Raw genomic sequence first — 26,898 nt, forward strand, 5'->3', positions numbered from 1 at the left:
CTTTGGGATGTCGGCAATCAGGATTCTGGTGCTGGGATTCTGACTGGTGTCAGGAGTCCATCGCCGGCATTCTGGATGCCGGCATCCCAAAAACCAGGATATAAACTACATCCCTTACTGGGCATGCACATGCTCCGGGGTGCTGGGGAGAGAGAAAAAAATGCCAAAATGTGGCCTTTAGGATAACTGTGCCAATTTCTGAAAAGCTTAGATTTTGGAAGCTTGATAAATTGCTTTATACCGTAGTTCCCATTGTGAATACTGAGGACACCAGAATCTTGTGTTACATAGCTAAATGCAAGATAAATCTCTTCTACCTATTGCCTTAAGCCTTAGGTAAATTGCAGGGATACGTAGATAACGTGGAAACTGCTGTTTCCGCATGATTTAAGGAGCCGATAAACTTGAAAAATAGGCATCAAAGAATTGATATAAGACTTGATATAATTTGATGTAACATTTAGTCCAAACTGTGCTTTGATGCAAATGTTACGTTGTTATATTGGTATCTGTATATAATACAAAAGTGATGATTACTCCTATTATTGATATGAATATGAAGGAAATATTTAAGATCAGGATCAATTTTAAGTAAAAAGTAGGAGCTGCTATGTCATAGTTTGTATAATCGATATTAATCAAATGATGCAGTTTTTGTATCCATTAAAAATTGGATTTATATTAAAAACATCAATTACCATATTATTTATAGGGAATCGGTATGACACACCGCCGGACCTAAGCCCGGCAGATGAAATACCGACGCCAGTAGTCCAGCAGATGAAGATCCCCACGGCACCTGGTAAGTATCCTAACCTTCCCCTCTACCCCCCCCTCCCCCTCCCTTAGGGGTGCCTAACCCTAAGCCTCCCCCTAGTGCCTAACCCTAACCTCCCACCTGGGGTGCCTAAAGCTAACCTGGGGCTGATGATTGGTGTCAGTATTTAGATGCCTATCATTAGTCCCATGGCGGGATTTAACAGTCGGGCAGTCGGCATTTCGACCGCCGGCTTCCTAACTACATACCATTTATAGCTTATAATAAATATTACATTGTGAATTTTTAAAATAGGATTTGATAGTATAATGCACTGTTTAGGGTGTCAATTATTGATTGTTAGATCTTATTAAATTGTTAGTAAACCAGCTATTGATTGTTGGAGCAACAAAGTTATATAAATTGTTGACAATCATTATTGTCAATGTTTATAATAGATACCTCTATGGTTTATATTTTATATGTCCAAAAGTAATGTTCAAAATTGTCGAATAGGAATGACTTGGCACATATCAAATAATTGGTGACTAGTAACTGCACCAGCATTGGCTTTATACTTGCAGTTCATAAAGAGATCAGAATCTATGGGCTAAATGTAATAGTGTGCGAGCTGGCGCCGCTCCGAGAATACATGCGAGTATTCCCGTATTTTTAAAGCACCAAGAATGTTAAAGGCAAAACTAGCTCGGTTTTGCCTTTAACATGCTTGCTGCTTTAAAACTACGTGAATACTCACACGTATTTCCGCAACATTGCCGGCTTGCACGCTGTTACCTTTAGCTGACACTATAATAATACATTCTGATTATATAATAGCTGCCATTTTTCTGTATCAATGAATGTATAAGTAATGTATTTACCGATATACGATGTTTTATATCTAACAAGCTGCTGCTTGATATAATGTTGTTCTGTGCATAAATATTGGGACATTGACAGAATTCTCATATTTTGGCCTCTATTCACCACCACAATGGCTTTGAAATGAAACAAACAAGATGTGCTTTAACTGCAGACTTTCAGATTTGAGGGTAATTACATCCAAATCAGGTGAACGGTGTAGGAATTACAACGGTTTCTATATGTTTCTTGTTTGTTTCATTTCAAAGCCATTGTGGTGGCGAATAGAGGCCAAAATATGAAAATTCTGTCAATGTCCCAATATATATGCACCTGACTGTATGTATATACAGTGTTTATGTGTAATAAAATGAGAGCGCACTCGTGAAAAAAGACAATAACATTACTTAATTCATAGCTCACATTTAGGTTTAAAATGGCAATCTCAGCCACAAACGTTCCTCTGACTCCTGATGATATCCGTCCGCTGAAGTTACGGACGACTTCGCATGGACCACCGCCGGCTCTGGAAACACCCGGCTCCTACACGTCCTGTAGGGTGGCTCTCACATCTATATCACCATAAGCTGTTCCCGGTGCCTTCCGTTGGAACCCCTAGCTTCAAATGCATACACTGCAACCACGGTGGCACTCAGTAATGAAGACCAGCAAGAGGCAGAAATATTCCAACGTTTCGTATTTTTTATTCTATCGTCATCAGGGTAGAACACATATACAAAATCACTCACCTTAAATACCCCCATCCCCACGTGCAAACAGCATCAAACAGGAAGCCGGTAGCAGTGCCAAATGACGATGCAATCTATCGGCTGCCAACACCATGGTAACATACTAACAATAATAATGGCAAAATTTGACGAGCAGTATACTTAATTGCATAATTCCAACAGATATTACTTACACATAATAATACCCATTGATTATATACCTAGACACATACTATAAATATATATGCACAATAAACCAAGCAAATGTGTATCCTATGTCAGTCATATGAACCATGTAATGGATTTTTACAAAAAGCAGTGCAACCCAAGACTTTCAGGCCTATGAATGATATAGACGTGAGTGCCGCCCTACAGGACGTGGTGTATTGGAAGCTCTGTGCAGCAGAAACAGAGAGCTTTGGGCATTAACACCCGTGTAAGAATATTTTCCTTATTCTCTATTTGTGACATCAGTTTTTCCACTCTAACCATACGATGTGTGGTGTTGGGATTTAATCAGTCAACATAGCGACTGCAGAGATGAGTCGTGATCTAATTGATATGGTTAATATAGCTAAAGGCACACAACAAAGCATATTAACTTTTTCAGAGACAGAGGCTAATGCCATTCTTTTGTCCCGAGCAGTTTATGGATGATATTGAGGTTAATACTTCTGAACAATTGTACCGTGACCTTTTACAAGTTGAAACAATGTGAATTAGATTATTTTTACTACAGGGTTACTTTGAGTGACTATTGCAAAGAAAAACTGATACCCCATTGGTTCAGGGTTAAGAACTGCCCCACGATAGGGCTTTACAATGCCTCTTTTTGTAAGAGATGGATCTCGGTATTAAACAAATGTAGCTATGATCGTATGCTACTGGTCATAGAGGAGGCTGGTAGGGAGCTTAAGTATATACGAGAAAAAATTAATTTGAGGCTCTGCATCTTCATACACTGGAGATGGATTGTGACGACTGGCTCAAGAGGATCTCCTACTGAGGAGCTGAAAGCTGAGGTCCCGGGTTGTGGAAGGAATCTGAGGCGAGAGACCTGGATGTATGTCCTCCTCATCCACAAGTATCGGATGTTGGCGAGACCTGACCAAAGGTGCGCGGAGTCTAACCTGCTGGGAGGTGTTCATCAGTGATCCCCTCCAAGCGGGATATGGGTTTAAGCTGCACCCAGAAAGCAGGTCGCGGCCCTTTTGTCAGGCATCTGATACAGGTGGGAAATGGAGGGCGATAACAACGATGAGGCCCAGGAGAGTGTACTTCTGAAAGAAGCACTTGCAAGGATTCTGTGTTTGGATATTGTAGTATATTGTAGAGTGTGTGGGCAAGGTATCAGATGCACCGCTGGCACAGGAGAGTGCCACTGTAGTTGTACTCGGATGTTGTACTGAGTATGCGGGCAAGGCATGAGACGCACCGCTGGCACAGGAGAGTGACACTGTATTTATACTTGGATGTTGTATCCAAACGCACCGCTGGCACAGGAGAGTAACTAGAAATGACTCGAGAGCAGAATAGCAAAGGAACCTGGAACGAAGTGACGGCAATCAAACACTAGTAGAAACAAGGTTGTACAGGCAATTTCCTGTTGTCCATAGCCCAGGAATATACCCCAAGGTAGCAGTCCATTGGAGGACAGCGTCAGCTGACAACAAACATGCTACCATTGTAGTGTTCACTCTAGCTCCGGTGGTAGGCAGGGCGTCGGAGCTAGAGAGGGTACTTCCGCGTGCTCTGAAAGGGGTATGGTCATTGAAAAGGGGGCATGTCTATAAGACGCGTCCCCTTTTCGCCACTCTTGGCGGCGTGCCCGGCACTTACGGACACGCCGGGCAGCCCCCAAGCGCTGCTGAAAGGAAGAATAGATGGCGGGCACATGCGCCCGGCGTCTATTCACCGGTGGTGACCAGGTCACCGCACATTTCCCCACCCATGCGACACTGCAACCCGCGGGTGGAGACGGCTGTTTTAGCAGGGCACTGCGCATTAAGGGCAGGGCATTTGGGCGCTCCAGAAGCAGGGCTTGAGCGCTCCAGAAGGAGGGCAGGGCGCCGCGCCCCGCTAAAACAGCCTAGCGGGAATGCTACCATTGGTCGGAGGGTCAGTCAGGTGATGAAGACTATCATGGCTGCGCCCATGACGGCAACCTCGGTAACCAAGTCACAGTGCAGCACATGGATGTCCAAGTGCACCTAAGGCACAATCCTCAGTGCGTCACTCGCCGCCGCACCTGACTTCTGACCGCACGAAAAGTCAGGGGAAGTCGGCACTGTGGTGAGTAACGGATGATCCTAGGCCGAAACCTGACATGGATACTGTGGTTAATTAGACTGGCAAACTTAAAGGACAGATTGAATCATACAGAAGGAATTTGGTACAATTTAAAAAGCATAAATTATCTAAGGTGGTGTTGCTATGACCAAATCCGTGTGTATACATGGATTGGGTGTAACCAGACCCAACAGAACTAACAGTCACGCAAGCGTTATCACAGGTTCAGACCTAATTCTGATACTTCTGCTAACCAAGGCACTATGAGTGAATCTGACCAGGACCTTGGCTCTACTAGGTGTGCTTCTGCGGCTGTCCCTTTAGGTATGCACACCCGCATTCAGGCGTTGCAACAAAGAGACGTTATACCAGCAGCGGGGGCCAGAAGGTGAGGATGAGGAAAGGTAGGGAGACCTCCACTACCAAGGAGGAAATAGTCTTTAACCTATCCTCACATGCCTTGACTGATATGGACCTAAAAGTATTAAACCGTGAACTATCTTTTGTTAGCACAGTAAAGTTTGACATGATGCAGTGGGAAATTGATAAATATTGCTTGAACAGGCAGTTAATATTGCATGAGTATTTTCAGAATCCGAAATCCATGGTGGTTCCAGTATCCAATATGTGTAATTTAGCGGTTGTGAGCCCAGATGAGACTCCATCTAATGTTAATTTATCTGCACCAGGTCCATTGCGTAAGCTACAACATAGGTCTGATTTTGAGCCTAATTCTAATAGTGCTACCATTAAAACATTCTCTAGGATGTTGAGTTCTGAAGTGTCTAACTTGTAACTTGTAACTTGTGTCTTGAAATGCATAAAGGTTTTGGTAACTTGTCAGGTGGTGAATTACAAGCATCCTTTAGAATGTAAGCTTTCACGAGCAGGGCCCTCATCCTCACGTGCTTCTCCTCCCCCTACTTATAGTATAATTTACTCCTAACTCCCCACAATGGCACCTAACACCTGGTTGCTCATGTCCTGCTGCTTGTGTTTTGCAGCTGAGTTTATAACCTTGTCCTTGTCCTGCATTGTTTTGTATTACTATTAACTGTTTTTCTTGTGTGCTCATTTATGTACTGTGTAAGGCGCTGCGGAACCTTTGTGGCGCCATATAAATAAAGGATAATAATAATAATAATAATAATTGTGAGATTTATCCAGCTATGATGATATCATTACTCGCCCCGCTGATAAAGGCGGGGTAATAGTGATACGGGATTTGAATCTGTATAAAGATGAGATTAAATGGGAACTGTTTGATGAAGGTGTTTATTGTGGTCTGGAATGTGACCCCACCACACAGTTTAGAGGTGAATTGTCAGCATATTTGGATCAGGCAGTGTAAGATAATTCTATCACCAAGGAGTTTTATGATATGTTGATACCCAAGTTCCCAGTAACACTTTTACTATACATGCTGCCAAAGATAAACAAATGTTTGTTGAACCCTCCGGGGCGCCCAATTATATCTGCCCGGGGGTCACTTTTTCAACCTTGCTCTGTGTATATTGATTGCCTTTTGCAGCCGTGTATAATAAATAAAATGGAGTATGTTTGGGACACTACATCTTTTATTATCAAACTACTAGCCTTAAGTAATATCCCGGATGGGAGTTATCTCTGTAGTTTGGATACTGTATATCCAGTTTGTACACAGTCATCTCCAGTGAAGCAGGGTTGAGGTTGATGTACAAGCTTATCCATGATAACAAATTGTACACAGGGCCTGATATAGGATTGATTATTGACCTACTTCTGATGATCCTAACTAAAGTCCCATCACACGCCAACATGTACATGTTTGTGGCTGAATAAGAGATTTTTTTTATACTAATTGTTCTATATCTAGCAAGATGTATTTCTAAACTAGATATATTGACGATTTGTTCATTATATGGACTGGAACTAGGGTGAAATTCAGTGATTTTGTTGATGCTCATAATGCTTCAGAGAGTGATTAAGTTCACATAACAAATAGATCAGCATGTAGTGAATCTTTTTATAGAGAAGGAGTTAACAGCACGTCTTTGTTTAGTAAACCTATGGCCCGTAATACTTTACTACACTGTGGCAGTTTCCACCCTAGACTGTTAAAGCTAGGTCTCCCCTTTATCACAATTTCTGAGGGCATGTCGCATTTGCAGTGACCCAGCCACGGCAGCCAGACAGATTGATGTGGTGATGCTCACATTTCTGGAAAGAGGGTACGATTATACTTTACTTTGTGAGGCTAAAAGAAGGGCCTTAGCTATCCCTTGTGCCCAATTACTTGTGTCTCGTAAAAAGTCTGTTGGAAAGAGAAAACTCCCCTGGGTCATTTACTATAATATTGCCAGTGATTCTATTCATAAAACAGGCAAACGTTTGTGGCCGATGGTGAAAAGCAATGCCACTTTAAACCTGGAGGATACAGATATTATGCCTGTTATCTGTGTGGACGGAATATTCGTGAGTGGCTGATTAAAACAGATGTGACCGGTATGGGTGAGTGTAGGACTGGCCATTTTTTACAACCTAAATGTGGTTGCTACAAATGTTTAAATTGCCTTACATGCTGCTATTTGGTAGTGGGTGATAGCTTTAGCCATCCCTATAGTGGTAAACAGTACTATATTAGACACAGTCGCAGTTGCGGTACATAGTATATCTCATTACTTGCCCTTGCGGACTATGTTATGTAGGGAAAACTGATCGTACCCTTAGAGAAAGAATGGGCGTTCATCGGTCATCTATACGTAGCGCCATCATTTAAGGACATAGTGACCAGAATGTGGCGAGGCATTTTGCACAGGCTGGTCACAGTCTAGCATCCCTTAGTTGGCTATTGATCATATTCCAGCCTCATTGAGGGGGGATGATAGATCGTTGAAACTGATTAGATGCGAGTCTAATTGGATCCTTAGACTTGGATGCTGGCACCGAAGGCCTGAATGAAAGTCTTGGGTTGCACTGCTTTTTGTAAATCCATTACCAGATTCATATGACTATGACATAGGATGCGCATTTGCTTGGTTTATTGTGCATATATATTTATAGTATGTGTTCCATATGAATAGTGCTTAGGTATATGATCAATGGGTATTTTTATGTGTAATATCTGAATTATGCAATTAAGTATACTGCTCGTCAAATTGTTGCCATTATTATTGTTAGTATGTTACCATGGTGGTGGCAGCCGATAGATTGCGTCATCATTTGGCGCTGCTACCGGCTTCCTGTTTGATACTGTTTGCACGTGGGAATGGGGTTAATTAAAGTGAGTGATTTTGTATATGTGTTCTACCCTGATGACGATAGAATAAAACTATCGAAACGTTGGAATATTTCTGCCTCTTACTGGTCTTCATTACCTGAGTGCCGCTGTGGTTGAAGTGTGTGTGTGTGTGTGTGTGTGTGTATGTATATATGTGTGTGTGTGTGTGTGTGTGTGTGTGTGTGTGTGTGTGTGTGTATGTATGTATGTATGTATGTATGTATGTGTATATATATATATATATATATATATATATATATATATATAATCGTTAAGAGATGTTTACTAGGCCTATAACATTTAATTCTTATTGTATGTATAGGTTTCAAAGAGCTTTTAATTAAAATTCTTCTTTATAAATGCTGTACAATAAACAATTTTATTTTTTTCATGTAAAACACAACTGGCGGAATTCAATTGTTTTCTGAGCCCCAATAATTAATGGGCACCACTGGAGCAATTCAATTGTTCTGGATGGCCATTAATCATCGCACACAATAGGCTGGGTTTAGCTGCGTGGTTTGGGTGCCCAGACCAGATTTTTTTATTAATTTCTCTTTATTTATAATAGTAGAATATAAGGGATATTTTGAATATGGGAAGTCATACTCATACCCCTGACGAAGATTAAAAAAATAGAAACCACAAAGGGTTGCTTCCTGCATACTGCGTTCATTCTCACATGCTTTCGGTATCACCCTCCATTCACTTTGGACAAGTTGGCGCACACGGGACTCCGATAGTCAATGTGTTATAACGAAGTAAGAATTTGGCTTTTTTTTATCTACTACAATATCATTGTGATAAGTCAGTTGTGGTTGTCTTTTTTTTTTTTTTTTGTACGAGTTTTACATTTATTTAGATTTAAAAGCACTATTTTACTACCCCATGAGGCAGCATACTAGTTATTTTCTATATATTTCTGAAATGCCCAGTCAGATTCGGTTTATTTGGGGATTTTATTTATAAAGGCTCCAAAAGAGCTATATTTTACCCAAAAGAGACAAGTTTGTTGTCTGTAGATGACAGATTCATTGTAAGCAAACAGCCAAACACATCTGCAGGGCCACCTCCCATGTAACATGCATCACATTCTTTGTTGCCCATGAGATAGCTGGAAATACTTAAAGTGTACATCTGCTCAAAACTGTGGTCTGCAATAATTGATGAATACAAATGTTGGTAGGCCGTGGTTAAGTGACATTCCTGATCTTGGTAACAAGTGTTTGTCTTTTAGGCAACTTCTAATTACTGTATTTAAAGTACTCCCGTAACTGAAAGTATCCAATATTTTAATAGGGCTTTTTTAAGTGAAGTTACACTATAAAGAACAAGTAGATGACCAGGCATAAAATTGTTCAAAACAATTGAAAATCAGAGCTTTCCAAAGAGCTGCCTCAGAATTAAAAGCTGGCCGGAAAGGGGTTAAACTGACACCATCTGCTCAGACATTGAGCAACTGCTCTAGCAAAGTATAGGAGTTTACAATTCATCAGATTAGCTGTCACCAGCAGATGTTTCCACCACAAACATAAGCATTGTAGAACTTTTGGCATTTGCCCATCTTTATATATATATATATATATATATATATATATATATATATATATATATATATATATATATAATATCCATGTTTTTTTTTTTTTTTTTTTTTTAATTAATATCCCTCTTGCACTTTTCTACCACTTATGAATACTTTAAGAAATTTGCACAGCATACTTGGTTTAACAATAAAAAATCAAGCATAGCTAAAGCCACGCACCTATCTCTATATGTCAGTAATAAACCTGCAGCAAATGTCCTTGTAAAATGCCAACAGCAGATCTTCCCGGGAAGTAAATTTTGTAGTAATTACCAGTAATTAGGAAGGAGCACGTGTGTGTGTGTGTGTGTGTGTGTGTGTGTGTATGCTCACAGAGACTGTCATGATGTGTTTGGAGCTGCAGTCAAAAGTGGTTGGATAATTAATCTGGTAGTAGACTGGAATTTCTCACATCATAACATTGAACATTTGAGATCTGATCCAATATATTAATAGGACACATATTATGTCTTATGGTAAATATATAGGAACTCTGAAAAAAAAAACCTGAGGAAGTCCTTATAAGGACGAAATGCGTTGAGTCCTTAAATCCACTTTGTGGAGCATTTAACTAAAGAGCATGGATATGGATATCCTTTGAATGTGATTACACTGTACCAATCTTTGTTGATTACAATTAATGTAAGCTGAATTGTCCAATTTTTTACATTTGTTCTTATATGGAATAAATATTTTTTATATTTACTAACTGAGGCCTTTGGGCCGTGTTTTGGGTGACTTTTTAGTGTGAGAGTTTATTTCAGTATAAGTCAAGTGGATTACCAATACTTGGAGGAGCAGTGTGCTGCTACCCTATCGTATAGAGAATTTTTGGAATTGCCAGGTCCATCTGCAGGAAAGGAATCCTCATTGACTTCGATCCAGAACTGATTGATCTTTTGGACTTATATACACAAGTTAACTGCTATTTAGAATTGTTATATACAAAAATTGAATGATCTTCAACAAGACAATTGCATTAAAATTGTTCAGCATCCTTTTTAATTTATTTAATTTTTATATATATATATATATATATATATATATATTAATAAGGCAGCAGTAGGTTATTCCCAGGAATAAGGCAGCAGTTGGTTCTATTCCGTAACAAGGCAGCAGTAGGTTATATTCCTTAATAATCAGGGGTGTGAGCAGCTCTTTCGGGACCCCAAAGCAAAGGTGCACACCGGCCCCCCCGCCTATGGTGGGGTTCAGCCGTCATAGCCAGTCGGGCAAAAAAATAACAATATGTGTGTGTGTGTGTGTGTGTGTGTGTGTGTATATATATATATATATATATATATATATATATATATATATATATATATATATATATATATTTTTTTTTTTTTTTTTATTATTATTTTTTTGGGGTCCTACACCACTTTTTCTGGGTCCCGTTATATATTATGGGAGTTGAGGGCAGGCACCAGTTGGGACTGTGCTGGAGGGTATATAGCAGTTGGGGTAGTGCTGAGGGTAAAGGCAGGGAGATATTGAGGTAGAGCTGCAGCTATAGGGGAGTAAAGGCAGGCACGGCTGGGGGTAGGGAGGAGTAAGTGCAGACAGTTGATGCGACAGTGCTGGGGGGCATGGAGGTTACTAGGGGCAGGTTGTGTGAGGGGCAATGATAGATAGCAGCTGGTGCAGTACTTGGGGGGGTACGGTGAGGGTTAGCTGCAAGAAGTACTTGGGGTAAGGAGGGGGCGAGGGTAGATAGCAGCTGGGGAAGTACTGCGGGCAAGGAGGAGGTTAGGGACAGGCAGTGCTGGGTGTAGGGAGGGGGTCAGGGTAGATAACTAAGGCAGTACTGGGGGGGGCAAGGAGGGGGTTAGGGGCCGATCTGGGTCAGGATAGCAGCTGGGGCAGCACTGGGGGTAGAGAGGGGGCAAGTGTAGATAGCAGCAGGGGCAGTATGGGAGGCATATAGTGGTAAAGGATTGTTAGCAACTAGGGCAATACTGGGCACGGAAGAGGTTAGGGGCAACCAATACTGGGTGTAGGGAGTGGTAAGGGTAGATAACTAGGGCAGTCCTGGGGGGCAAGGAAGGTGTTAGGGGCAGTGCTTGGGGTAGGTGGGGGTCAGGGTAGAGCTGGAGCAGCATTGGGTGTAGGGAGGGAGCAAGTGTAGATGGCAGCTGGGGCAGCACAGGGGCCAAGAAAGTGGTTAGGGGCAGGCAGTACTTGGGGTAGAGTGGGGGTAGGGTAGATAGCATCTAGGACAGTACGGGGAGCAAGGAGGGGGTTAGGGGCAGTCAATACTTAGGGCAGTGCTGGGGGTAGAGAGAGGGTTAGGGTGTCTAATACTTGGGGCAGTGGTTACCTCTTTTGCTTCTTATGGGAACCCTTGGCCGGGTTACTGTCGTCCCCCTGCAGGTCCCTTCTGCCCCAAGCACTGTCCACCTCCTGCGTACAGAGAGCTCAGCTGGCTGAAGGGGTGCCAGCTGCTAGAGTGTCCCGGCACCAACGACAACGCTGCTGCAGCCAAATCGACCACAGACTTCTGACGGGGGCCCGCTGCACAGAGATTGGCTGGGGGTGACGGCGCCGCAAGGTGAATGTTGTGGGGCGCCGCTGCACGGCGACTGGCTGGAGAGACAGTGCCGCATAGTGATTTGCTGGGGAGAGCAGCTGCACAGCGATTGGCTAAAAGGGCGGCGGCTCGTGATTGGCTGGGGGACGCTGCTGCATGGTGATTGGCTGGGGGGACAGTGCCTCATGATTGGCAGGTGGGAGCCGCTGCACAGCGTTTGGCTGGGGCGGCGGTGCCTCGTGAATGGCTGGGGCGACGCCACTGTATGGCGATTGGCTGGGGGGATGGTACCCTGTGGAGAATGGCTGGGGGCATGGCACCCTGTGGTGAATGGCTGAGGGGACCCTGCTGCACACTGATTGATTGGCTACTGCGGTACACACAGCGCCAGCGCGTCCTCCGGGACCCAATCAGTTTTAAAAGCTGGGTCCCAAGTTTCCTGTAGCTCGTAAAAACGCGCTATAGTGCGTATTTTGCAAATAAATATATATATTATATATTTATATATATATATATATATATATATAACAGAAGACTGCAGCGCCAATTGTGTACGAGTCCCTTTATATAGTATTCTCAAATGTGTGTCCTTTATCTCAAACTAAAAAGTTTTTTGTGAAACCGTTATCGTGCACCCCCAAATAACATATGAGTGTCAGCTCAACCAGCAGAAAAATGTAACAGTGGTGATCTGTTACATATACAAACAATCAAAGGATACAAGAGCTGGCATAGAGCGCCTACTGTGCTTATATAACTTATTAGAAAATAAAACTAATACCAACCATGTTTGTAAAAGTGATTTTGTGCAATTAAAGTGCTAATACAGGAGTGGCAGTCTTTAAACTACCATCATCATTAAATATATGTAAACTTATTAGTATGTGATCTTTAGAATAAAAACAATCAGTACAACTAAAGTGCCAATGCAAAGATCCTTAAAGAATCCGTAATTAATTAATGACAATAATACGTAAAATGACGTGTAAATTAATAAAAGTGAAAAAAGTTCATTTTTTTAAAAATGCATAAATTATTTTTAATCAGACACAACAATAATATCCTCCTACATGAAGGATAAAAGACATAAAACACAAAAATATGAATAAAAATATGTATATATATAGAAAAATAGACAATTTTTTATCCTTATTTATTCTGATAAATTCATAACTCTTATCTGATAAAAACGGCAAGTTCATAAATGGGAAGAGAATAGGAGCCACCACCAACGCGTTTCGTCCGTATCCTGGACTTCTTCAAGGGATATTCTGGCTCCTGTGGGGTATCCCATATTTATACCCCTTCTAATAAGGACAAACAACGATTGATAGATCTCATTTGTGACATCACTTCCGGTTTTCTTATTGATACATGTCCATTAGAACGGAATAATTACTTATATTTGTAATGGACTGTTTCCTTTATTAATGCATTATTGGATTAGAAGTCCGTTTCTTAAATATAAGTTATATAATAGTACATCGCTCCTTTTGACAGCCACATAGCGTCGCGTCACTTCCGCCCTTACTTTCCATGCAACACAGTACTTCCGCCCTCCTCTAAGTGTGTGGTGTGAATCGTCATTTCTGCCTCCACTAACTCCATCCTTGTTGAGCACTATACGACCTCCTTCGTTCTTCCGGATAGGCTGAAGGGTCCACTCATTCCCCGATCACGTGCCTGTCGCGTCCTCCTGCGTCACTGCTTCATAGGACATCTCATCTCCAGTTTCATCTTTCACCGACTGGCGGCATCCATCTTGGTACTCCAAGGGGTGTGTCTACTCGCGGCCATCTTGTAGCTCCCGTTTATTGCCATCTTTGTACTCCCATATATACTTGATTTCTATGATCCTGGAAGTAGCAATTGTATTATATAGGAAAATAACCCTTGCTACTTCCAGGATCATAGAAATCAAGTATATATGGGAGTACAAAGATGGCAATAAACGGGAGCTACAAGATGGCCGCGAGTATAGACACCCCTTGGAGTACCAAGATGGATGCCGCCAGTCGGTGAAAGATGAAACTGGAGATGAGATGTCCTATGAAGCAGTGACGCAGGAGGACGCGACAGGCACGTGATCGGGGAATGAGTGGACCCTTCAGCCTATCCGGAAGAACGAAGGAGGTCGTATAGCGCTCAACAAGGATGGAGTTAGTGGAGGCGGAAATGACGATTCACACCACACACTTAGAGGAGGGCGGAAGTACTGTGTTGCATGGAAAGTAAGGGCGGAAGTGACGCGACGCTATGTGGCTGTCAAAAGGAGCGATGTACTATTATATAACTTATATTTAAGAAACGGACTTCTAATCCAATAATGCATTAATAAAGGAAACAGTCCATTACAAATATAAGTAATTATTCCGTTCTAATGGACATGTATCAATAAGAAAACCGGAAGTGATGTCACAAATGAGATCTATCAATCGTTGTTTGTCCTTATTAGAAGGGGTATAAATATGGGATACCCCACAGGAGCCAGAATATCCCTTGAAGAAGTCCAGGATACGGACGAAACGCGTTGGTGGTGGCTCCTATTCTCTTCCCATTTATGAACTTGCCGTTTTTATCAGATAAGAGACAATTTTTTATCCTTATTTATTCTGATAAATTCATAACTATTTTTCTATATATATACATATTTTTATTCATATTTTTATGTGTTTTATGTCTTTTATCCTTCATGTAGGAGGATATTATTGTTGTGTCTGATTAAAAATAATTTATGCATTTTTAAAAAAATGAACTTTTTTCACTTTTATTAATTTACACGTCATTTTACGTATTATTGTCATTAATTAATTACGGATTCTTTAAGGATCTTTGCATTGGCACTTTAGTTGTACTGATTGTTTTTATTCTAAAGATCACATACTAATAAGTTTACATATATTTAATGATGATGGTAGTTTAAAGACTGCCACTCCTGTATTAGCACTTTAATTGCACAAAATCACTTTTACAAACATGGTTGGTATTAGTTTTATTTTCTAATAAGTTATATAAGCACAGTAGGCGCTCTATGCCAGCTCTTGTATCCTTGATTGATATATATATATTTAAGATGAGCATATTCTATTTATGAAGACCTTTCACGTTTGCTGCACCACAGTGTCATTCACAGTCTTCCCTCACATTCCGCTCCCATGACTTGAGCCTTGCCCCTGATTGCTGCTGCCCTACAGCACATCCCTCCTAGTCCATGCCCGGAGCCCAGTGAAGAGAGACTCCCAAGATGATGATATCATCATCTTGCGAGATCAGTCAGTAGATCTTCAGCGGTGCTGCTGGCGGAAGTTTTAAAAATGGATAACCGAGAAAATGAAAAAAAAAAAGTCTGCATGGTTTAGCGGGTTGGTTGCTGGGCTGGCGGGCCCCATAGCAAGTGCGCCCCTTGCACCCTCTATAGTTACGTCAGTGATAATAAGGCGGCAGTAGGTTATTCCCATTAAAAAGGCAACAGTAGGTTATTCCCAGTAATAGTGCAGCAGTATGATCTAGTTAGTAACAAAGCAGCAGTAGGATATTCCCAATAAGAAGTCTGCAGTAGATCATTCCCAGTAATAGTGTAGCAGTATGATCTTGCCAGTAATAAGGCAGCAGTAGGTTATTCCCATTAAGAAGGCAACAGTAGGTTATTCCCAGTAAGAAGGCAGCAGTAGGTTATTCCCAGTAATAGTACAGCAATATGATGTTGCCAGTAATAAGGCAGCAGTAGATCTTCCCACTGATAAGTCACAATGGGGGCGATTTCAATTTAGTGGGAATTGAATAGCGCCGTATCAATTCCTAATAACATTTATACCCAAAATGTCACTATTTAGCGTTATAAGTTGCACAAGAAATAATTGTCTTCCAGACTTTGGTGAATAATATCTTTTTGTGCTTTGGAACCACAATCAAAAAGCAGATAGTTACACGCCTTGATCTAAAATACAATTAGCGCAAAAGATTATACATAAACAAGGTACAGTCAATACATTACGCAGGCGCTCTGGATCCAGATTTCCGGCATCAAAGGTGAAGCCTCCGTCAACAGAAAGAATATGATGACTAACAGATCCAGTGTGCTTGCATATAAACTACAGAAACAAGGAATTTGCCCTCCAGCACACTGCAGCTAAATCAAAAATACTTGAATCCTACATAATAATAGAAATTCAGAGGTATTGGTTACATATATGAATAAGTGCTGGGCCAACGTTAAGGCTCCTCTATACCAGCGTCCCTAACATTAAGGGGTTCACGTCCGAGAAGCAAGGCACCCCAAAAAATTCCAGCCAAGGACCATCCCCAGGGCATCACACGAAAAGGGGAAAAAAGGTGATAGTGAAGTGTAAAGGATAGATGTGTAAAGATAAATCAATAAGTGTTAATGAAATGTAAAATAATTAAAATGGCATAAATAATATACAAATTATTAGATTAGAGAAGTGAAAAAATATTCTATGTGAATTAAGTGGTGATGCCATGAGAAAGGTCCAGCCAGAACAACCCCCGGGGGCCCCACTCCCAAACGCTCACCCCAAAATAATTATTGCTACATAATCGTAGCACCCACTCTGGGTCATATAATTTCAAATTGGAGTACTGCATGATAACAGTACATGTATGAGCTGAGAGCTAACTTGCCTTGGAGGTACCCCAAAAAACCTCCACATGGCATTATAAGGATCAGCACCTCCTCCTAATGCTGACTCCCTTCATGCCTCCAAATTGCAAGCAAAAAATATGGTAGTTGCTCAATCAGCTTAATGGCATACTACCTTTTTTCCCCTTTTCGTGTGATGCCCTGGGGATGGTCTTTGGCTGGTATTTTTTGGGGTACCTTGCTTCTCAGATGTGAACCCCTTAATGTTAGGTACGCTGGTATAGAGGAGCCTTGACGTTGGCCCAGCGCTTATTCATATATTTGCAAATGTATGTAACCAATACCTCTGAATTTCTATTATTATGTAAGATTCAAGTACTTTTGATTTAGCTGCAGTGTGCTGGAGGTCAAATTCCTTTTTTCTGTAGTTCAGTGTAAACCCCGCCCTTTACAAGCACCTGTAGTATGTCATTAAGCTGATTGGGCAACTACCATATTTTTTGCTTGCATATAAACCCTTGCAGAGATTAGGCAATACAATATAAACAAGTTGGCATAATCCTATTGGTTATTCTGTCATAGGTCAGTTGGTACAATGGTAGTTCAGCCCTCCAATGGCTCTTTGTGTGTGTTTTAACTAATCAATAGACACTACATACAAAGTACATTCTAACAAATAATTCCCTATAATCCATAATTTGCAGACGCATGTTGCGATCTCCTTGCCGATGGAACCAGAGACCTGCAAATAAAATGTGGTTTAGAATAGCACCAAACACGATGTGGCTACTACATACTAAACCTTAGATATCAAATACATGCATTTTATAACATTATACAATACGAATAAACCTTCTAATATTATCCTTTATACTAAGGAACCTTTTAGGAAATTTGTGTTAGTGTAAGAGAATCTTGCGTAAAGTTGCTAATATGCGTGGTGCGTTTGTGTAGAGTGCTTATGATAAAGTCTATGTGTGTGTGTGTTATGCAATTGAGTGTATTTATGATGAATTAATATATATATATTTTTTTATACCTTTCTAACATATTTTAAAACTACAGTACAAGGTGTTACAAGCAGCTAGGTTCACTTTCAAGCAGGGTGAGCTGACTGCTGTTGCACTTCATCTGATAGCTAACTCAAAGGTTTTCCTCTGCCTATTTAGAATACACTTGTCAGTACTTCTTAAGCAAACCTCTGATCATTGTTTCTGACTCTTCATTCAGACAAATTAAATTGTGCATATCAGTGTCTGGGTTATATTTCAATTGCCACAGCCACACTTGTCTATATGTGGGGCTTCTCAATTTATATGTAAAACACTCACAGTATCCTGGTGTATTTTTTTTTTTTTTTTTAATTACTTTTCTCAGACATGTATACAGAAGCTGTTTCTCATTACTAACTAAACCCTGCATGAATATTGTGTTTGTCAGTGTGAGAGTGTTATATATTATTCGCTATTTAGTGTTGTGCGAATGTGTGGAAACGTGTGCACACTGGGTGTGTGCGCACGCAGTGGTGCGTCGTGGTTTGTACTAACATAAATCGGATAGCGGATGACCAAATCGTCCGCTAACAGTTGAATTGCGGTCGCATGCAATTATTTGACTTCGACAGCCAGGAGGGAACTCCCGGAGCTATTCAATTCAGCACGCTGTTTGGTTCAACTAATGGTTTCTTCATGCACCCTCCAGAGGATGTGGGGAGAAATCTGACTAAAGTGCTGGCCGCAGCATGCCGGTTCTCGTGACTAAACGCCCAGGTTAAAGCTGCCCATCCACTAGGCGATTAAATTAAGCGATTGAACGATAACGACATAGTTATCTTTCAATCGTTCATTAATCGTTTGAAGATCGTTCACTAAAATGTCTAAAACGACCAGCGATGCGCGTTCCCGCTGGTCGTTAAAAGACATCTATCATCGTGCAAACAAGCCGGTTAACCTGACGATAACGTCAGGTTGAGCATGTTTGCAGATGATTGATGAGCCTGCACTGAACGACTGCTCGTTCAGTGCAGGCTCATCACAGACTGACAAGCAACTGCACAATTGCAATGTCGTAATTCTGCAGTTGTTTTCAGCTCATCTAGTGGATGGGCAGCATTAGTCACGAGAACCGCCATTCTCCTTAACTGCTTCCCTTCCCTAAACATTGAGGTGAATTGAATAGCTCTGGGAGCTCCCTCTCGGCGCCATTCAACTCCCCCAATATTAGGCAGGTGGTTTTAATGTTCTCTCTCTCATATGCATCAGTAGATTATTTCCAGTAATGATGCGGGAATAGGTTATTCCCAGTAATGATGCGGCAGTAGGTTATTCCCAGTAATAGCTTACTACCTTAGTGTGTGTATGTATGTATGTGTGTATATGTATATGTGTGTGTATCATGATCTCACTATTGTTTTTCAATGAAATAATAGACTGTCTCTGACTGGGAGTGAGGTTGGAGAAAGAAGTTTTTTGTTTAGACACTAAAGGCATAACATCTTTTTTCACTAAAGAGATGAATGTGTCAATAAAGGGAACATTAACATTCGGTTCAAAAGTGCTTTTAGGTTTGAATTTCCCCAAATTTTCAATCTGATTCTTCTTATTCCCAAAAAAAGTATTTCATTTTTAATTGACGAGGTGATCGGAATAGGAGTCTGCTGCAGTGTGAAAGTAGATGGATTTGAGTTAAAATCCATTTCTCCAATTGGTTTAAATGAAGAGTTAAGTTTGTCTTGTTTTTTATAATCAGTGACTTTTCATGTTCAGTTTTTCTTTCTTTTTTGTGTATTTTTGTATATGTGTTATTAGTATGCAACATGTATGTAATATACAAAACCTACTCACTTGTTTTCTCCACCTTCTCCTATGGAAGAATGCGCTTAAGTGGTGTCATATGCACTATTATGCCATAAGCGTTTTAATTAGTGAATGATTTTTTTGTGTTGCTTAGTAACGTTGGCTATAACCATTCAGTGCAGCCCTTCCTTACTGTTTACCAGGCTGAGGTTGCTTGGCAACGCTTGTTTAGCCTGCGTTCCACCTCAAGAAGAAGTTGGAGGGCGCGTCACTTCCGGTGACGCGTGCAACCTGGATAGTGAGTCCGGCAGTTGGCGGCATTCACACAGGTGAGCGCATGTTTAGGGGATGATTGTGGGTGGAAGCAGGTGACTAGGTGATTAGGCAGAGTTAGCTTGTTGTTTAACATGCTGCCCCAGGAAGAAGGTGCCGGGGTGCACCGAACGGCTGTCGGGCATTGGGCTGCTTTCCCTGATCTACACATGGATTGATGAGTATTATGTGCCTCATAAGATGATATGGAAAATAGCACTTTATGCGGATTTTTCACGTTTTATGTCTTGTGGAATTGATCATGGATACATGCCTTGCATAACAAAGCTTTTTTTGGATTTATAATTGGAGTGCTGATCGTCTATTACTGGACTGCTCTATATATATATATATGTATGTATGTATGTATGTACTATATATATATATACACACACACACACACACACACACACACACACACACACACACACACACACACACACACACACACACACACACACACACACACACACACACACACACACACACACACACACACACACCCTGGACGTTATTCGCTGTTACAAGCATTTAATTTCAGTATTTATATCATTACAATAGCCCCATTACAATTATATTTACTGAGAAAAATGTGGATGTGTTCAATACTTATTACCCGCTGTGTGTGTGTATTTATGTATGTATATATATATATGTGTGTGTGTATGGTCATTCCATACCAAATCAACACAGGGGGCCAAATGTAATAGGGTGAGAGTTTTCTCACATTTTTTTTAAACTTGTCCAATGTAATGTAGAGTACGAAAGAATGCAAACTCGTATGTTTTTCAGACTCAAAAGCCGCCCATACGCGGTGCGATATGCACCATATATGACAACGGCCGATCCGATACCCGACATATCGGGCGGTCTCCACACACGGAGCAAAGTGGTGGCCGACCGCCTCCTTCACCCGCATAGCGCAACATGGGGTCGTACATCGTATCCCCTGATCTAGTGAATTTTCCGTAAGATCTGGGGATGCGATGTACGACCCCACAGGAGCGCGCACCGGACGATATCATGCCCATACACGGTACAATATAGTAGCTATATTAGTGCCCCTTATGCAATGCCCCCTGTAGTTGTGCCCATTATGCAGGGCCCCCTGTAGTTGTGCCCATTATGCAGGGCCCCCTGTAGTTGTGCAAAGTAAAGTAGTGCCCCATGTAGTTGTGCCCCATATGCAATGCCCCCTGTAGCAAGTGCCCCTTATGCAATGCCCCCTGTAGCAAGTGCCCGTTATGCAATGCCCCCTGTAATAATGCCCATTATGCAATGCCCCCTGTAGTAGTGCCAATTATGCAGGGCCCCCTGTAGTTGTGCCCATTAAAGTAGTGCCCCCTGTAGTTGTGCCCCTTTTAGTAATGCCCCCTGTAGTTGTGCCCCTTCTAGTAGTGCCTCTTTTAGTAGTGCCCCCTGTAGTTGTGCCCCTTCTAGTAGTGCCCTGGGTAGTTGTGCCCCTTCTAGAAGTGCCCTCTGTAGTTGTGCCCCTTTTAGTAGTGCCCACTGTAGTTGTGGCCTCTCCTGTAGTTGTGGCCTCCCCAAACCTCTCTCCCTCCCCTCCATCCCCCTCCCTCACTAACCTGACTTTGCGCGCTGTCATCCGCGTTGTCGCGACCGCGCAGGTTCCCCAGGTCGCGTCACCCGTGCACTGCATTACTGGGAACGCTGGCCTCTGAAGTGATCGGAGGCTTCCTTAGCCTCCGATCATTTCAGAGGCCAGCGCTCACAGTTGCAGTGGCGTAACCACTGCCCCCGTCACCCGCCAGCTACCCGGCGCCTCCAAGCCACCGCGGGGGCAGTAGTTACGCCACTGCCTGTCGGGCGCAATCAGTTTCCGGCGCACCATTTCAATTCGCAGCCCCAGGGGGGTGCAAGCTGAAATGGGCGAAAAGTTACCTATTTGGGCGCCCAAACAGTACTTTTCGCGATCGCGCCCAGCACTTTGGTCGGAGGTAGTTGTTTTACGTGGCTAAACCCAACCACAATGGGTGCGATCAGCGTGAAAATGGGCATCAATTGAAGTACCCGCGATCTGTCACTGTAGTCGGGAGTTCCGGACCGCGAAAACAATTGAATACCGCCCATAGTTTGTTAGGTATAAGCATACTACATGCCCTGTTTTCAGGAAAGTGGATTGTGCAATTAAAGCTGATTAGCTTGTGTTCTCAATTACACCTCACCAACACAATCAGTATAATGTGGATGTACATGAAAACTGCTGCAGGGTGTATTCACTAGGAATATGCACTTTCATATAGCTTAGTTAGAAAATCAGTTTGTGTGGATATTATTTAATAAGCTGTAGGCTAACGGGATGTAGTTAGCAGAAATCCCAGTGGTGGAAGGCTGGCGCGGGACTTAAAACAGGTGTCGAAATACCGACGCCTATCTTAATCCTGATGCCAGAATACAGACAGACGCCAGCCCGAACAAGGTAAGCCGAGGGCGTCTTAGCTGTTAGAATTTGGGGTTACAATTGTTAGCCCCACAGCTAACAATTATACATTGTATTTTTATTGACACATACTGCTATGTTATATATCTCATGAAAGCCCATAAAAAGAGGTTTAAAATGAGACCGTGCCCAACTTGCTAGCTCAATTAGGGGAGCTGCAAAAGCAATAAAAAAAAAAACAGTTTAAAACTGCATTTATTTTTTTCCGAAAAATTTGTTTTTAAGGCCTATAACTTTGCAACCAGTGTACATATCAGCTTAAGATTTTAGGGTATTCTTTACACCCATGGCAGGATTTGTTATACCAAATTCAATTGAAATTAGAGAATGTAAGGTAGATTTCTTTCAGAAATATGCGGAATGACCCTATATATTTATTAAAAAAAAAAATACATATATTTATATAACCTTTGAAAAAAGGGGTGCACTCACCAGTCTTCTAAAAAAAAGTCCTTTATTCCAACAATTAAAAGTAAATACAGGATCAACGTTTCGGTCCCAACCGTGGACCTTTGTCAAAGGTCCACGGTTGGTACCGAAACGTTGATCCTGTATTTACTTTTAATTGTTGGAATAAAGGACTTTTTTTTTTAGAAGACTGGTGAGTGCACCCCTTTTTTCAAAGGTTATACACAGGACCTGCAGGTCTCTCTTGGGCAGCTACCCCAGCAATTTTCGACTATAAAAAACGTGAGTGTGGACATATTTTGATTATTTATATATATATATATATATATATTAATATTTTAGTGGTATCTTGGGGGGGGGGTAATTAGGTCGGTAGAGGGTGGATTGGACCAGTGTTTAGGTGCTTAATGAGGGTCCACACACAGCTTTCACGTAAATAAATGATGCTTTACTTTCCAGCATGGAGAGTCGGGGAACAAACAGAAAATAATAAACAACCTAGCCCCTATTTAGGACATCTAACTCACTTCTTGAAACCTCTCTATAAGGGTGCAGCTAATCTGCCAATAAAGTCTTTCACAGTCTCTGTGCCTTCCCTGTATCCTCCAGGTATACAGTAGGCCCTGGCTTCCTCAGCCTGCAGCCCCACTGCTTAAATGTCACACAGTCTCAGAGGTTTATGGTCCCCACTTGCCTCCTGCAAGGTCCAGACACAGGCCTTCGGCCCCCAATGGCTCGCTTAGCTTCACTGGGCTTTCTGGCTGCCACAGTCCCACATAGACTGTTTCCAACAGCAGCCTAACTGGTCTGCCTTCTCATCAGCCCACACCTGAGCTCTCTCCACAAGGCAGCCATTAGACATCTTCCCACAATGCTTTTCTACTCTGTGTGGGCGGATATGTCCTGCCCCACACAGAATCTGCTGCTCACCAGCACCACCTCTGGTGATACTGCCACAAAATATATATATTACAAACACACAGCAGCGGCTAGTACCCTCTAGTTCCATGGGGACAGGCCTGGCGCCTGCCCAATTGAACTGGTAAGCCTTCGGGACCATCGCAAACGCACAAGCAGCATCCTCCCAAAAGTGGTCCAAGGAAGGACAACTGGCGACAGAGTCATGGATGCCCAAGGCTCATTGATGCAAGTGGGGAGCGAAGGCTAGCACGTCTGGTCTGATCCCATAGAAGAGCTACTGTAGCATAAATTGTTGCTTTGTGCTACAGTAGCAATGTTAATGATGGCTATGATAGAAAGTGTCAGAACACTCAGTACCTGCAGACCGGTCTGAGTGCCATTGCTGACCCCTATCCAACGCCAAAAGCATCTACAATGGGCACATGAGCGTCAGAACTGGACCATGGAGCAATGGAAAAGGTGGCCTGGTCTGATGAATCATGTTTTCTTTACATCATGTGGACTGCCGGGTGTGTGTCTGTTGTTTACCTGTGGAAGAGATGGCAGCAGGATGCACTAAGGGTAAGAAGGCAAGCCAGTGAGGTAGTTGGACGCTCAGGGCAATGTTCTGCTGGGAAACCTTGGGTCCAGACATTTATTTGGCTGTTACTTTGACACGTATCATCTAGCTCAGTGTTGGCTAACCTTGACACTCCAGCTGTTATGGAACTACATATCCCAGCATGCACTGCTACAGTTTTGCTATAAGGCCATGCTAAAACTGTGGCAGGGCATTCTGGGATATATAGTTCCACAACAGCTGGAGTGTCAAGGTTAGCCAACACTGATCTAGCTAAACATTGATGCAGACTAAGTACACCCCTTTATGGCAATGGTATTCCCTGACGGCAGTGGCCTCTTTCAGCAGAATGCTCCCTGCCACACTTCAAAAATTGTTCAGGAATGGTCTGATGTACATGAAAAAGAGTTAAATGTGTGGGGCTCCAAATTCCCCAGATCTCAATCCAATCGAGCATCTCTGGGATGTCCTGGAAAAACAAGTCTGAGCCACGGAGGCCCCACCTCGCAACTTACAGGACTGAAAATATCTGCTGCTAACGTTTTGGTGCCAGATACCACAGGACACCTGTAGGGGTCTTGTGTAGTCCATGACGCGACAGGTCAGAGTTGTAGCCTGATAGTCTTTCAACATTCTCAACAGAACCTTGTTTATCTTTGGAATGTGAAAAAGGCTTTCACTGTTGTCCTGCATGAGCACTCCAGTGGTCATACGCATGTCTGGAATAGTTGTGTATTTCTTTGGCATTATGCTCAACTGAACTGATCTGGGCTCGGGTATACAGTGTGTGGCCATACCCCCTCCAAAAAAAAACTTCCATGGAAGTTTTTTTATGCGCTGCAGTGTGCAAATTTGTCCCACTCAATAGCTGACCAGGGTAATTGCCTGGCCCCTCCAACAAGCCCAAGCAAGGGTAATCCACCCCCCTCTCTGCACCCCTGATCATGGTAACTGCTGGATACAGAACCAGCATACGTTCCCAAGTGTCAGTATATAAGTAACGAATGAGAGTGTCTTTGTTGTGCTTCAGCCAATCAGTGGAAAGATAGTTTTGATCGGTTAATTGTGGACAGGATCATGCCTGTCATTTTGTGTTGGAGCTCCTATTCCAATTAGTGGACCCTTTTATTGTTTTGTCTCATGTATGTTTAGATTATTTTATGATGAAATGTATTTCTATTTTTGATTATAGATTTCATCTGCAGTTTGTCTCATTCCTTTTTTCATGCATTATTCTTATTATTATTCTTATTTAGGATTATGTGAGCACTTTTTCAAAATAATTTCTCAATTCATGTACTTTGGTAATAAAATAATAGCACCCAATCAAAATTAGCACATCTCACGTTGCCTCTTCATTACTGAACTTTGGTTGTGTTTACATTCCTCCAGCTTGCGTTTATGTCTAACTCTGCATGAGGCCCATTGTTCTGAAAATGTGAGATGTGTGAGTTTTGTACTGTTATACGGTGCGTTGGCTGCACTGTAATGGAAAGGGAGACTTTCAAAATAACATACTGCAGCTAAACATGATCTAAATAATGTAAAAATGCAAATATGTATAGTTTCATTTGGTACAATGATTATTATTTACATATTCTATTTAGATGTGCTAACTTGAAATTAAACCAAATTTTAAGCACATAATTTTGCTGATAGTGAGTACATAGCCTTGATGAAAATGCAGCTTATCAATTCCCTTGAAATCAAATGCATAAATTCACAAGGAGCCAGTGACCTTATCATACCTTCCAACTATCCCGATTTAGGTGGGACAGTCTCTCTAGTTGAGGGCTTTGTCCCGATAAGTACAGCTTCATCCTGATCAGGCTGGAATGGTGGAAGTCAGGTCCCCATTCACTGCTGCTCTGCATAGCTCCTGCCTTGGTGTGCGAATCACTAAAATTATGCTATGAGGGAAAGAAAAGTGACAAGTGATCCAGCAAGTCAGAATAGCTTGCCCTGGATCCATGATGTGTGACCATGCCCCATCCTTGCTTGTCAAGATTACCCAACAGCCAAAGTTTTAGGTCATTATGAGGTAGAGACTGCTACCGTTCATAGGGCCTGATTCAGAGATGGACTGTATTGCACAGCCGCAAGGAAGCAACTAAATGCAAATGCAGCAGGTGGTGTCTGCACCATACCTGCCTACTCCCGTGGAAGTTGTGGGAGGCTCCTGATTTTTCAGGTAGCCCCCCGCTCCCCCTGAAAGAGTAGGCAGATCTCCCGCATCCCTACCACTTCCTAGTGAAGTGAGCAAGATTTGGAAATTTTATGGGCCTGTAGGGAGGGGGCGTGGCTAAAATGAGGCAAATTGCATCATTTAGCCTCGCCCCCTCCTCACCGACATGTGAACCGCGGCCTTTTCCCATGAAGGGGTGGGGCTTAAAGACATTTACAGTCAAGCCCCTGCCCCTTGAATCTGACCGCAGAAACTCCTCTCCGGACTGCTCCCTGAGAGGAGAATTCTAAAGTGGGTATGTTCTGCAATGCATCTGTGATCCTAGTACAGGGTCCGTAGAAGCTGCGTCAGATCACCGGTCGCAATGGTTGCTGCTTTGGCCAGGCTGTGTAAGCTGAGACTTAAGGAAATGGACAGCTGGCTCCAGGAAGTCTGCGCCGAGCGAGGCAGACCCAGAGCTCTGTACGCCTCAAAAATGGGGGAGACACGTCCATAGTGAATTGATGCACTGTATTCCCGTAAAACCACATTACGCCCTCTGTCAGACTAGCATGCATAATAAACTGCTTTATACCTGACAGCAAAGACCATTATTATTTTTAGAATTCAGACAATAGTGCTTTGTTCCTGAACAATTCCATATAT

The 26,898-nt window shown here is 42.2% G+C and overlaps 1 protein-coding gene across 7 annotated transcripts in view; it reads left to right on the forward strand.

Moving 5' to 3' along the window:
- The window catches only part of PKIG (cAMP-dependent protein kinase inhibitor gamma), a 175,956-nt gene that overhangs the window by 78,307 nt on the left and 70,751 nt on the right, over positions 1-26,898 (forward strand). For 2 of the 7 annotated variants that reach the window (XM_088476753.1, XM_088476754.1), the window contains exon 2: positions 713-802. The exons of the other annotated variants lie outside the window; for them this stretch is intronic. The gene's annotated coding sequence lies outside the window, so the exon portion shown is untranslated. The remainder of the gene's footprint in view (positions 1-712; positions 803-26,898) is intronic. 7 annotated transcript variants of the gene reach the window in all.

This window comes from Taudactylus pleione, unplaced genomic scaffold (genome assembly GCF_031769625.1).
Source record: "Taudactylus pleione unplaced genomic scaffold, aTauple2 ptg000192l, whole genome shotgun sequence".
Taxonomy (NCBI): domain Eukaryota; kingdom Metazoa; phylum Chordata; class Amphibia; order Anura; family Myobatrachidae; genus Taudactylus; species Taudactylus pleione.